This window comes from Portunus trituberculatus, chromosome 16 (assembly GCF_017591435.1).
Source record: "Portunus trituberculatus isolate SZX2019 chromosome 16, ASM1759143v1, whole genome shotgun sequence".
NCBI lineage: Eukaryota > Metazoa > Arthropoda > Malacostraca > Decapoda > Portunidae > Portunus > Portunus trituberculatus.
The window spans coordinates 10,640,445-10,654,561 of NC_059270.1; the positions used below are offsets into that span (position 1 = coordinate 10,640,445).

The 14,117-nt window shown below is 38.4% G+C and overlaps 1 long non-coding RNA gene across 2 annotated transcripts in view; it reads right to left on the reverse strand.

Moving 5' to 3' along the window:
• The window catches only part of LOC123504629, a 173,556-nt gene that overhangs the window by 6,673 nt on the left and 152,766 nt on the right, over positions 1–14,117 (reverse strand). The window contains exon 3 of one of the 2 annotated variants that reach the window (XR_006674897.1): positions 2,738–2,969. The exons of the other annotated variant lie outside the window; for it this stretch is intronic. This is a non-coding gene — a long non-coding RNA (uncharacterized LOC123504629). Of the gene's footprint in view, positions 1–2,737; positions 2,970–14,117 lie in introns of those variants that run through there. 2 annotated transcript variants of the gene reach the window in all.

The window sequence follows — 14,117 nt, forward strand, 5'->3', positions numbered from 1 at the left end:
CAGCAGGCAGGGTGGTGGTGGTGATGGTGGTGGTGGTGGTGGGTCCTGCAATAGATGGTGGTGCCTCGCCCTTGCCTCGCCTCGTCGCCTGCTGTTGATAACGATACTGGACCAGACTCTGATATTGATGAAAAGAATGACGATGCGAGTGAATAATGAGGGAGTGTAAGTGATGGGGAAGGTGGGCGACCAGGATAGGACGGTCCAGTTATATAATTAATATATTTTGTGCCTGACTGGCGGCGGCCGTGGTGGTGGTGATCGTATAAGTGATGGTCGGTGGTCGCCATAAAAGCGGTGGTGACGGTGCCGTGTGCTCTATTCATACATGTTCCTGCAAAATCTTTTAACAACGACATGTACTTAGTCATTTCGGTAAACTAGGCAGTACCAATTGTGCGAGGTTTTATTACGTACATTTTAGTGCGGAGAAATGATGGATGGAGAGTCATCGCAGAGTGTGTCCGATGCAGGGTGGGAGAAGAGGGCGAATGCAGAGAGAGAGAGAGAGAGAGAGAGAGAGAGAGAGAGAGAGAGAGAGAGAGCACTGTGGAAGGGTGTCGTGAGGTGGGTGCAGATGGGTGAGGAGGCGGGGAGGGATAGATCGTTAGGGGTTGTTGGCTCTATAGATAAGTCAAGGCTGTCGGGGCGGGACGGTGCGAAGGTTCTTCCTATTCAGCTCATGGCCATTAAGCCGTTTACACCACGTGATCGATGACGGAAGAATCAATATTAACGCTTCGCAGAGATAATACAAAGCATTGAGGCCAAGACGGCGTGTCTCATTAGGGCTCACTGGGGTACTAATGTATGTGGTTTTCTTTTTTTCCAGATTACACTTTAAAGATGGGTTTTGCATCTATATACTTGATTAAGAAAGGATGAGGTAATCTGCTTTCTCTTTGTCTTTCTTCCTTTTTCTTTTTACTCCCATTCCTTGTTCTCTAATTTTACTTTTCGTCTTTCTTTTCCTCTTGTTAATCTTGTTTTCTCCTAAGACCTCCACCCCCTCTCGTCTTCTTTTCTTTTCCCTTCCTTTCTCTCACCTTCTCTCCTCTCCCTTCAGTCTCCTCCCCCGTCACGGAGCCCCGAAAGGGTCATTATGCAATACAATTTACTGCCGTGATGTACGGGTTCATTAAGGGTAAACTATTATATTCGTATTACCATGACATCATAAAACACGACCAGGTTTACGACACTATATACGCGTACCTAGACAGACAAACGGCCCGCCTGCGCGGAAAAATAACTACAGGAAGCTTATTCAAATTTAAATACAATTACCATATCATCATCGTGAGACAATCAATCATCTTAAGCATTCCAAAGATAAAAGTCTTGGCTCTCATTCAATTGTAAGACTAAAGTGGGTACGCGATGTGAGGAATCCCTTTGTGTGTGTGTGTGTGTGTGTGTGTGTGTGTTTCTAGTCGGAGTGTCGTTGATATTGATGAACAATCATTCTCGATAATCATGAAGAACTGTTTCGATTATGTAAATTAACCCCTTCAGTACCATGACGCGTTTCCATATTCATTCTGCTTACTATTTGGTGATTCTTTACAGCTGCAGAAACTCATTTGGGAGTTAAAATAATGAAGAATATGGCCATTAATCTTCTGACCTCCATACACACTTCCTAATGTAATTAAAATCGACAAATCATACCTAAACTCAAGATAAGAATGCGTCTTAGTACTGAAGCGGTTAACGCTAGGCAGTGGACTGCTGGCCAGATTTCTTCCTCCATATGTAGCGCTACCTACTGTACGAATCGCTGAGAATTTATCGATTTAAAAATTTCGATCTTCATTCAAATTTTACAAACTTTATTTTATCTACATATTCTTAAGAATCCAACACAAACAGAAAAATGTGTCATGAGGTAATCACGAAATAAAATGTTACTTCACATTCAAAACCAATATGTTAAATGAAGTCGTTTTCTTTATGCTAATCTTTGTTGACAGAAAAGTCTGCTAAAATTCAGAGCAACAGTTCTGAACTAATACAGAGCTCAAGAAGATAACAACAATAAAAAAATAATAAAAAAAGAGCTAAACAAGAGAAAATTATGGAAACATCGCTTTCCATTAGCATGTTACCATTCTATGTTAAAAGGCTTGCCGACAAAAAAAAAATAAATAAAAAAATAAAAAATAAAAATAAATAAAAACAGAGAAGCAGATAATTTTAGCATAAATTCTTCTCGCAACCAGGCGCTTACAAACACTGAGGATGGCTTGGAGCTATTTATGTGAAGCCTGAGCTAAACTTTCAGCAATTTTTCTTCTGCGAAGACAGAATTCTCATCAGGTTCTGTTCTCTCTCGTAACGTACGTTGTGAATGTAAGCCCACGAGGAAAGCATCGCTGACTCTAATCACAACAAGTAGGGAAAGACTGCACGTACATCAACAGGTAACCACTGGCGCCACAGGTACAGCTGCCAGGATGGTGATTTATTTTTTGTGTTCACTATAGACAGTGGAGATATTTTGGATTTGAAAATATGTGTGTGTGTGTGTGTGTGTGTGTGTGTGTGTGTGTGTGTGTGTGTGTGTGTGTGTGTGTGTGTGTGTGTGTGTGTGTGTGTGTGTGTGTGTGTGTGTGTGTGTGTGTGTGTGTGTGTGTGTGTGTGTGTGATAATAATAATAATAATAATAGTAATAATGTAATATACGGTTTATTAGAATTGCAGTACATACTGTACATACTGAAAATATACATGGGGGAATGCTTGAGAGTAGAACACTAGCCTAAAGGTTTATGTCTCGCACCATGGTGGGTATCGCACTGTGGTGGTATCGGTCCGTGCGTGGAGTTCTCAAGGGTATGACTACGTTGTGGTGTCATGTGGCACAGACTGGGCGAGGTGTGTGAAGGGGGAGAAGGTGGCGTAGGCACGGATAACGCAGCATACTCTTCCTCAGTTTCTTGAGGGCCTCTCGGTGTCTGGCAGACAGCCTGGAGAGATTTAGTGTGGTCAGGGCGTGGTCGTAGCTGATGTAGGTAGGGACGAGGATGACCCTGCACGCCCTCTTTTTCACATTCTCCAGCTGCTGCTGTTGAGTGGGGCTGAGAGGGGAGGATCACGATGGAGAGGCATACATGAACCTGGAGAAGATGAAGGTAAGATACACCCTCCTTACCTCGTCTGTCGGTGTCCCCACGGATTTGAGTCAACGTAACATGTAGTCTGTAGGCCGCTGACTTCACTGTGGTGGTGATATGTTGTTTCCACGTCAACTGGTGTGTGTGTGTGTGTGTGTGTGTGTGTGTGTGTGTGTGTGTGTGTGTGTGTGTGTGTGTGTGTGTGTGTGTGTGTGTGTGTGTGTGTGTGTGTGTGTGTGTGTGTGTGTGTGTGTGTGTGTGTGTGTGTGTGTGTGTGTGTGTGTGTGTGTGTGTGTGTGTGTGTGTGTGTGTGTGTATAAAAAGTGCAATAGCTTGTCTGTCTCTTCCTCTTTTATGCACGACCAAACAATTTGACCTTCGCGTTCTGCACTCTGACCTCCAGTGGGGGCGAGGAAGGTCAGCAAGAGGGTAAAGGCAGAGGGGTCAGTTGCTTTTAAGTACTTTTGAATATTTTCTTATATATTACTAACAATAATGGGAGGCGGTGGCGTAGTGGATAAGGTGGTAGGTGTGGAATCGGGCAGACGTTCTTGAGCAGATTAGAATCCCACTACGTACCGCCTTGAAACTTTGTCATTTGTCAACTGGTCTAAATTTCCTACATGTCACCATGATACCCAGGTTTTAGGTGGAGCTGTAAAAATGTGGAAGCTGAATAGCGCTTCTAATACTTTTTAAGTATAGCTACAGGCGACATAGGCAATAATATAAAAGAACATTTTCTCCCCATTTCCTTTCTCTCTCTCTCTCTCTCTCTCTCTCTCTCTCTCTCTCTCTCTCTCTCTCTCTCTCTTCTTGATAAGAGTGTTAAGCGCAGTGTGAGGGATTTGTTAACCCCCATAAGGCAGTTCCTGAGCACGAAAAACTATTCATCTACCATTATGATCGGCAAATTTATCTAACGCTCACTCTTACAAACTTTCTTTATATTGACTGTTACTGTGTTCATATTGCATGATTTAAGAGAAAAAAATACATAAGAAACCTATAACAAATATTAAAAATTGTTGTGTTTATTTTTCAGCAAAGAATTAACTTTTTTTCTGTTATTTGACCACCCTCTCTACTCTGCTTTGCTTCGGACAACTAGATCTCGCCTAGAGGCAAACTATTTTTGAAATTTAATTGATCTTTTATCATATTTTTGTTTTCAAATTCGGCTGAGTTGACTGTTATCCTTAAATACAATGCCAGATGATATATATATATATATATATATATATATATATATATATATATATATATATATATATATATATATATATATATATATATATATATATATATATATATATATATATATGCTACCCCAGTTTAAGGACAACTACCACAATATCAAAGCTACAGATTGACAGTTTCATTTCATTTATCTTTATGCATAAACTAGGAGCCCAGGCCGACAGACCGCTGTGCCTTATTTCCCTGAGGATGTGCACAGCGCTCTGGCCAGATTAGGTAAATATAAAGTCGCTAATAACCTTCCTGTTTCGTGCCACGCCCACGATTCTACTCCACATGCGCAAGGGATTCTACGGACTGGATTTCGAGGATGGTTTCGATGCATATTACCCGAAATCATTGCTCGATTTCTTAATATATTTGCTTATATATTAATTTGATATATAGAGAAACCAAAACAAGCAGTAAGCAATGGGAAAAGAGAGAAATATGTTCTATGACATGACATGACGGCAGTTTTTGTGTCTTTATATAATGGATCAATGATGAATATAATTTTTTGCTAATATCTTGACATATGGTGTCTGATAACTGGCTTTGATAGACAGTTGCCTCAATAATAACAAAGAAAGAAAAAAGTAAATTCCGTTACCCTGATCATTGCCAGTACCGATTAATCCTGAAGTGCACGAGCAAAAACTACACCAATATGAGTCATTGTGGAATAAATCAAACCGACGTCAGTTCAGTGAAACGAATAGGAGATACAGAATGTTCCTCCGGGGAAAAAAAGGATATCCAATACATTTTTTTATTGCTGCCTGAATTTTCGTTTCAGTTTTATTTCTCATATTCGAAAAATGTTTTGTTGAAATACTCTCACTCTCGTTCATTCATTCACGACCTTCCTACTTCAACACACTGACGTTACCTGTTCATTATCATCACCACCGTCTGAGATATATATATATATATATATATATATATATATATATATATATATATATATATATATATATATATATATATATATATATATATATTTTTTTATTTATTTATATATTTATTTATTTATTTACCATTTTTTTCTTCATTTACCAACACAACCACCATCTTTCCATTTTCTTCCTGCTTTTCTCCTTATACTATGAAAAAAAAAAAAAATGGAGAAGCTGTCTTTTTGGGGTAAATCTTGAAACCATTAAAATGAAGAAAAATTGATAAAATGGCCTATGATAAGAAGTTGTCCTAGTAAGAATGGTCTCAAATCAAAACTTCATTGCTTTGAATAGAATTAGTTTTTTTTTTTTTTTTTTTCAGTGCATTATATAATACTTTACGAATAACTGGAAAATATTATTTCCTTTCAGATATAGCAGTATTCACGAGATCAGCAATAACAAAAATGTATTGTTTCCTGTTCGTTCGAAATTTCCTCTCTGTAATTCATCCAACCTCAGTAGCACCACCACTATTCAGTCCTTGTTTCCTCCTAAGCATTAAGTAAACTCCTTCGTCTCTCCGCCCCCTCTCCTCCCTCTACTTGTGTGGCAAAAATCCGCTTCAGAATTCTCAAATACCACCTGTCATTACTCAGGTGTGACGTCTGGAGCAAATGGTTTCAGAGCAATTAATTTTGGAAAGAGGACGAGTAATGCCCTAAAAAATAGCTAATCTCCAACAATTACCTCAGGTCTTACACCGACTTTTGATGTTGATATATCATTCGTATTACAAAAAAGTCAAGGTTCACATTTATGTGCATGTTTATTCTCTCATCGGAACCAACAAAAAAAAAAATGTTTGTTTCATGTCCACACTGAGACAGCAATGACTGAAAGTAAGTTAGATTAGCACAATATATATGACCTGAGGAAAACACCTTCATTATAAAAACGGAGTGAGCGGTCTCAGGTGTGAATACGTAAACCAATAGAAATTGATTTCGTGTCTCATTATTTTTTCCAAGTTGTAATGAACACTGTCTAACTACATATCAGACTGCCTTACAGAAACACAATGCAAACTCTTGAAGATTAACAAGAAAAAGGAGAAGAAAGCGGCGAGGATACAAATCACAAGCAAACAGAAATAAACAGATACTTTAGAGAAAGAAGTGAAGGAAGAAAAAAAAAATCTCAATGTATACAGCAGTTTCAGACCAGTATATTGAAGGCACTCCTGCACATCAAGGTTTGCGAGCACAAAATGATTGGTAAAGTAACACATTGTTTAAAATGACAAATAATATGGAGATGGTGGTAATAACTTCTTTTGATACATATTAATAGTCAATCGTATTAAAAAGAGCGCCAACACCCGTCAAGTCTACAAGTGGTGAGGCGTGAGAGGGTACAGTGCCTTCGTACCATGCACGACTCTCACTTTAGCACCTGCTTCACATTGAATTTTGACAAGATTGTGTTCATATATATATATATATATATATATATATATATATATATATATATATATATATATATATATATATATATATATATATATATATATATATATATATATTGTGACTCTTTTCAACTTTCTTACTTTATATGAATCTTGATTTTCCTTACTAATTTCTATGCATTCTTTTGTCTTTCTTTGTCCCTTTCTCCTTTTTGTTTGTTTGGTTCATCATCATCATCATCATCATCTCTCTCTCTCTCTCTCTCTCTCTCTCTCTCTCTCTCTCTCTCTCTCTCTCTCTCTCTCTCTCTCTCTCTCTCTCTCTCTCTCTCTCTCTCTCTCTCTCTCTCTCTCTCTCTCTCTCTCTCTCTCTCCAGTCATAGAATTCAAAATTCAAGAATGAATATGTTAAGTCATGGTCAGTGTGAAGTGATGAAAGACTGCACATATAAATGCTACGCATTACTCAATATATCAAAATCAGTCAACATGATTCAAAACTCAAGACTCAGATAGCTTATTTATATCCGTTGAAGGCAAACGTACGGCGCTTAAAAACACACACACACACACGCACACCGCGTAGTGTAGTGGTTAGCACGCTCGACTCACAATCGAGAGGGACGGGTTCGAATCCCGGCGCGGCGAGGCAAATGGGCAAGCCTCTTAATGTGTTCACCTAGCAGTAAATAGGTACGGGATGTAACTCGAGGGGTTGTGGCCTCGCTTTCCCGGTGTGTGGAGTGTGTTGTGGTCTCAGTCCTACCCGAAGATCGGTCTATGAGCTGTAAGCTCGCTCCGTAATGGGGAAGACTGGCTGGGTGACCAGCAGACAACCGAGGTGAATTACACACACACACACACACACACACACACACACACACACCGCGTAGGGTAGTGGTTAGCACATTCGGCTCACAACCGAGAAGGCCTAGGTTCGAGTCCCGGGCGCGATGAGGCAAATGGGCAAACCTCTTAATGTATAGCCCATGCTCACCTAGCAGGAAGTAGGTACGGGGTGTAATTCGACGGGTTGTGGTTTCTCTTTCCCGGTGTATGGAATGCCGTGTGGTCTCAGTCCTACCCGAAGATCGGTCTATGAGCTCTGAGCTCTCTCCTTAATGGGAAAAGCTAGCTGGCTGACCAGCGAGCGACAGTTAATACACTAAAACCTCCAGTAAAATTAACAATGACGAATAATGCAATTCACCCATCACATAGAGTGTAAAGTAATGATGTAGTCAGTCATTGTATAACGCACTTTTCTCAATATAGCGTTTCTGCAATACACTGAAGGCGATTAAAATAATGCACAGGGCTAAATAAGAATACACATTAAAACAGAGACCGCGTTACATGTTTACATGTTGGTATACATTGTATCGGCTACACTACATGATTCTGTTGAATTACGTATTGCAGAGCAGGGTAGAAAAGGCTTATCCCCGTTCTACTAAAGAGTCTTTATTCAAGGAAGCCAGACAAGCAAGTGACTGAGATCATGACAAACAAGAGAACCTGTAATTGCTATTATATAATAACCTACCTTTCTAATACCTTACCTAATAATCTATCTCACGCAAAATTGTGAATTTTTGCGTCTTCTAAGAGAAAATCCTACTAACAGTTTCCTGTATTCCTTAACTCACTTTACATCTAAAAGCCACCTTGTTTAGCTTCAGAGATACATCTTCAGGCACGATAAAATACCACGCTCATGAGGCCCCGCGGGAAGCAATGCCTGCAGGAAAACGTATAAGATTTCAGTGTCATTTTGTCCTGAATTTATGCACCCGTAACTTGTTTATCTCGACGTGTGGGTACTTGGCTGTGGCTGCGGTGGACGGGGTTCCCACAACTCCTCTTCGGTGATAATTTTACTACGTACCTTGAGCCGTTTATCAGAAGGGCCGCAAGGGTTCGCCCTCCGCGGCTGACACGCTACTGTGAAGGGGACGCGCCTATTTGAGTTAAATTTGCTATCTTCACAAGGTCAGATTTTTTTCGAGACTCTGTATGCTCTACAATGGAACAACACATTAGACCATTGCTATAAAAAGAAAACGTCATTATGTTTTGGAGAGTTTTTATTGTTATTTCTCTCGTCATCACTCTCTAATTATCAGATAATATTTATAACAATAATAATGATAATAATAATAATAATAATAATAATAATAATAATAATAATAATAATAATAATAATAATAATGATAATAATAATCATAATGGTAATTGCGATAACAATATAATGATAATAGTAATAAAAATGATAATAATAATAATAATAATAATTAAGATTATAATGATTAAATAATAATAATAAAGATGAAATGATAATAATTAAGATAATAATAAAAATAAAAAATGATAAAAATGATAAATATCATTATTATTATTATTATTATTATTATTATTATTATTATTTTATTATCATTATTATTATTTTTTTATATATATTGTTATCATTATTAATTTAATTGTTATTATTACCATTATTATTATTATTATTATTATTAGTAGTAGTAGTAGTAGTAGTAGTAGTATTTTGGTATTAACAATATCATTATCATTATTATTATCATTATCAACATCACCACCACCATCATCATCATTAGTAGCAGTAGTATTAATAGCACATTTGCAGTAGTAGTAGTAATAGTAGTAGTAGTAGTAGTAGTAGTAGTAGTAGTAGTAGTAGTTGTAGTAGTAATAGTAATAGTGGTAGTAGTAGTAGTAGTAGTAATAGTAGTAGTAGTAGTAGTAGTGGTAGTACTGTAGTAGTAGTAGTAGTAGTAGCAGTAGTACTGTAGTAGTTGTAGTAGTAGTAGTAGTGGTAATAACACTATTACTACTTTACTATTACCACTATTAATACTTGCAATCATAGTAGTATTACAGCTAATACCACTACTAATACTGTCAATAGTAGTACAGTTTCACTGTTTGATCTGCTGCAGTCTCTGAGCTCAGAGCTCATTATTTCCGATCTTCAGATAGGCCTGAGACCAGGCACACACCACACACCGGGACAACAAGGTCACAACTCCTCGATTTACATCCCGTACCTACTTACTGCTAGGTGAACAGGGGCTACACGTGAAAGGAGACACACCCGAATATCTCCACCCGGCCGGGGAATCGAACCCCGGTCCTCTGGTTTGTGAAGCCAGCGCTCTAACCACTGAGCTACCGGGCGTGTAGTAGTAGTAGTAGTAGTAGTAGTAATATCATCGGTATCATCAGCATCATCACATCTTAAAAGCATGTATGTTACCACTGCTATCCTCAGAATGATCATTAATGGAGTCACAGTGTAGTCTGCTTTATCTGTCCCAGTCCGTAGTGGGTCATGATATACTTCTCTGCGAAATAGAAGATTAATTTATGGATCTCGCCGCATCTCTGAATAACAACAGTGTGTGTGTGTGTGTGTGTGTGTGTGTGTGTGTGTGTGTGTGTAATTCACTTCGCTCTTCTGCTGGTCACCCAGCCAATCTTCCCCATTACGGAGCGAGCTTAGAGCTTATAGACGGATCTTCGGGTAGGACTGAGACCACATCACGCACAACACACACCGGGAAAGCGAGGCTACAACCCCTCGAGTTACATCCCGTACCTATTTACTGCTAGGTGAACAGAGGCCACACATTAAGGGGCTTGCCCATTTGCCTCGCCGCTTTCCGGGACTCGAACCCGGGCCTCTCGATTGTGAGTCGAGCATGCTAACCACATTACGCAGTGTGTGTGTGTGTGTGTGTGTGTGTGTGTGTGTGTGTGTGTGTGTGTGTGTGTGTGTGTGTGTGTGTGTGTGTGTGTGTGTGTGCGAGAGCGAGTGTGTGTATGCCCTCAAACTCTTGTTTTCACCCTCAGCAGTTAAAATAAGTCAATAATCTCCATCAAATTAATGTCAAACTTTGTGCGATTTTTTTTTTTTTATATCTAAAAGGGATCAACAGAATTTCTTCGTTGTTAATCCCTTACATCCTCAAGTGGTGAAGACAGTATTTGCAAAAGATCTTTTACCAGTGCAAAAAAACAATTTTTCTATATTTTTATGCAAGAAGGAAACTTCCCAAGGGCAACAAAACATTAAAAAGGAAAGGTCCACTACCATTTGCAAGCTGAAGCTAAAAATGTTTAATCCTTTGTTATCATATGTTCTTTAAGAGATGCATTTCAAGAACGTTTGGTAAGAAATTGTAAATTTTCATACAAACTATAACACTTTCCACCAATAAAGGAAGGTTGTCTTTAAGTATGCTGTAATGACCGCGCACAATGAGCACCACCTGGTACAATACCTGTCAGGGGCAGTAGTAGCTGTGCTTGGGAGAAGCTCGAGAAGGGAATGTTCGTATGTGAACATATTTTTGTAGATCCCGTACCATTAGTGGGCAGTTTCTGTCCCATGGAGATGAGCATACAATAGTAATGATCTTACCTTCTCGTAATGGTGTGTGTGTGTGTGTGTGTGTGTGTGTGTGTGTGTGTGTGTGTGTGTGTGTGTGTGTGTGTGTGTGTGTGTGTGTGTGTGTGTGTGTGTGTGTGTGTGTGTGTGTGTGTCTGTGTGTGTGTGTCTGTGTCTGTGTGTGTGTGCGCAGGAGCACGAGTGCGGGCACGCTCGCTTTTGGGGGCTCTTTATGTTACAGTAGCTATCAACTCTATTAAGGGGATGCCAGGCATGTACACAGTATATCATAGAATATATTATTACAATAGTTTCAGCGTGAGTAAGTTAGATGAATATTTTATTACAAATACTTCAGATTTGCACAGCGCATGTGTTCGCCACATGTATAATCTGGGGAAAGATTAGAGAGAGGTATGCACGTGGCGAGGCAAGGAAGCCAAACGAAGTGTGCCTCGGCGGGATAAAGGACACAGCTATATGAGCCCTGCGGCATCTGAGCTGCTGCGACACATTCCCTCACACGCTGGAGACGCTATATATGTCTGAATACCTTCGTGTGGCAAGCGTGTTACTCCTTGCAATATGAGCAGCAGCAATGGTCTTGAAAGAAACATCGCTTGATATTATTTTCTTTATCATCTGCATGGCTTTCTCCCGGAAGTTTTACCAGCTAACGTATGGTAACCCAGCAGGTTTAAATGTTTCATCACTGCAGCACAGGAAAAAATTCAATTTCCGAGATGCTTTTGTAGGGAAGATTATTTGACTCTTAATCTCCAGACACAAGCTTGCGAGGCCAATCATGGATATCAGACACGAGGCTACGAGACACTGTTCCTTCAGTGTTGTGCAGCTGCCAAGACTTTCTGAACCTCACCGCTGCAGGCAAACCAGAGCGGGTGACAATGAAACCAGGGATAAGAATATGCGTCTCCAAGTAACCTTTCATCTACTTAAATTAACCTAAAGTAACAAAGTACAGAGATTACATGAACTGAATACGCTATTGTTATGTGACCTAATATTCTTAGCATTATTCTAAAAAAATGAAATTATAAACACTGAAAGTTACTAAAACGAATAAGATTAAAGGCAATGTGTATACGCGATCAAGTTTATTTCAGACGCTACCAGCGAGAAGTCATATGTAACAAGAGCTTTGCCAATTGTATACGACAAGCGACAGAGCTACATTAGAACCTGAGATCTGAGGGAGCTTGTGGTTTAGTGTTAATAATCTGAAGAAATAGTCTGCTTGCCGAGAGAGGCGTAGTTAATTAAGGGAGGAACGAACCCATAAACCTTGCCTATTGTTGGTCTTAGGACGAGGTGGAGTCCATGGGGAAGGGGGGTGGGCAGTGGTGAGAGAGAATTGGTAAACGAAGGAAAATATTAGGAAAAAAGTAACATACAACTGGATAGATCTCAGGAGGAGTAGAGGCTGGTTATGAGATTTCATATTACATTTACCATGTAGCGTACCACTTTTTTATTTCTTTTTTTTTTTTTTTGTAATCTGTTGACTTGTCAAGTGCAGATGCCAGCAAACAATAAACTGCAACGAACAATCTGTTATTGTTAGTTCACGTAAGCTGCATCAGAAGTTTGACGTTAAAGGGACACCACCATAGACCGTCCACGCCCTTGCAGTCTCCTTATGGCCTTCTTTGTTGCACAATTTAACCCTAACGAGATGAGGGACAGACTCTTAGGAACATGTAATGTTGTAATCAAGGTCAGTAAAACAGGAGGTTGGCCCATAGCACGGGAGAGATCAATGAGTGCGTGTTGATCTTTGTGGATACATTCACATTTCCCCATTTCACCTCTCATCTTTGTCTCTGGCCTCAATTCAACTTTGTCAAGTCGAATATAAGTCGAACATTTTACGGCAAACTTAAAGAATACTCTCCCCTTCCAACAACCTTGCTTGTGATATCAGCAGTGTCTCTCCAAAGCTCCATATAGATGAAAAAGACAAAACCAGACGAAACATAAATATTACACCACTGTTTCACTCACTAAAAGAAAAAAAAGAAATGAATAATAGAAACTACAATATATCAATCTTTGCTTTATGATGAAAAAAATCTATTATTATTGCTCTATTTGAAGACATTTTTGCCTGACGCTAAAATAGTTACACTTGAAAGTAAAACGTTAATGATGTTAATGAACTTTATATATATATATATATATATATATATATATATATATATATATATATATATATATATATATATATATATATATATATATATATATATATATATATATATATATATATATATATATATATATATATATATATATATATATATATATATATATATATATATATATATATATATATATATATATATATATATATATATATATATATATATATATATATATATATATATATATATATACACACACACACACACACACACACACACACACACACACACACACACACACACACACACACACACACACACACACACACACACACACACACTCACAAACATATTCAAGTGTGCGTGTGAGCGAGAAATGGAAATTCATCTTAAAGGCTTCACAATGCATGAACTTCAATCTAGTACACGTGTATAGAAGGAAGGGTACTCATTAATTGACGATACACAACTGCTCTCTCTCTCTCTCTCTCTCTCTCTCTCTGGTTGTTCTTGCACCTATTGATATGAATTTAATCTATTCTTATTCTTCTATCCTCTCGACCTATTGGCTATAACGTGAAATCTGCTATGCTTATGATATAAAACACAATTTTTCTACCTTCACTTTTTACGTAATCTTAAAAAGAGAGAGAGAAAAAAAAACTCTTACTGTAGATTACTAATCTTATATTTCAAGTGAGGCTGAAAAATGATGGAATGCTCAACAATTATTCTCAGCATTTCTAGTGGAGGAGAAAATGCAACCTACCTTTTTTTTTTTTTCATGAATATGCCAATGACATTTTCCAAAAGCAATCA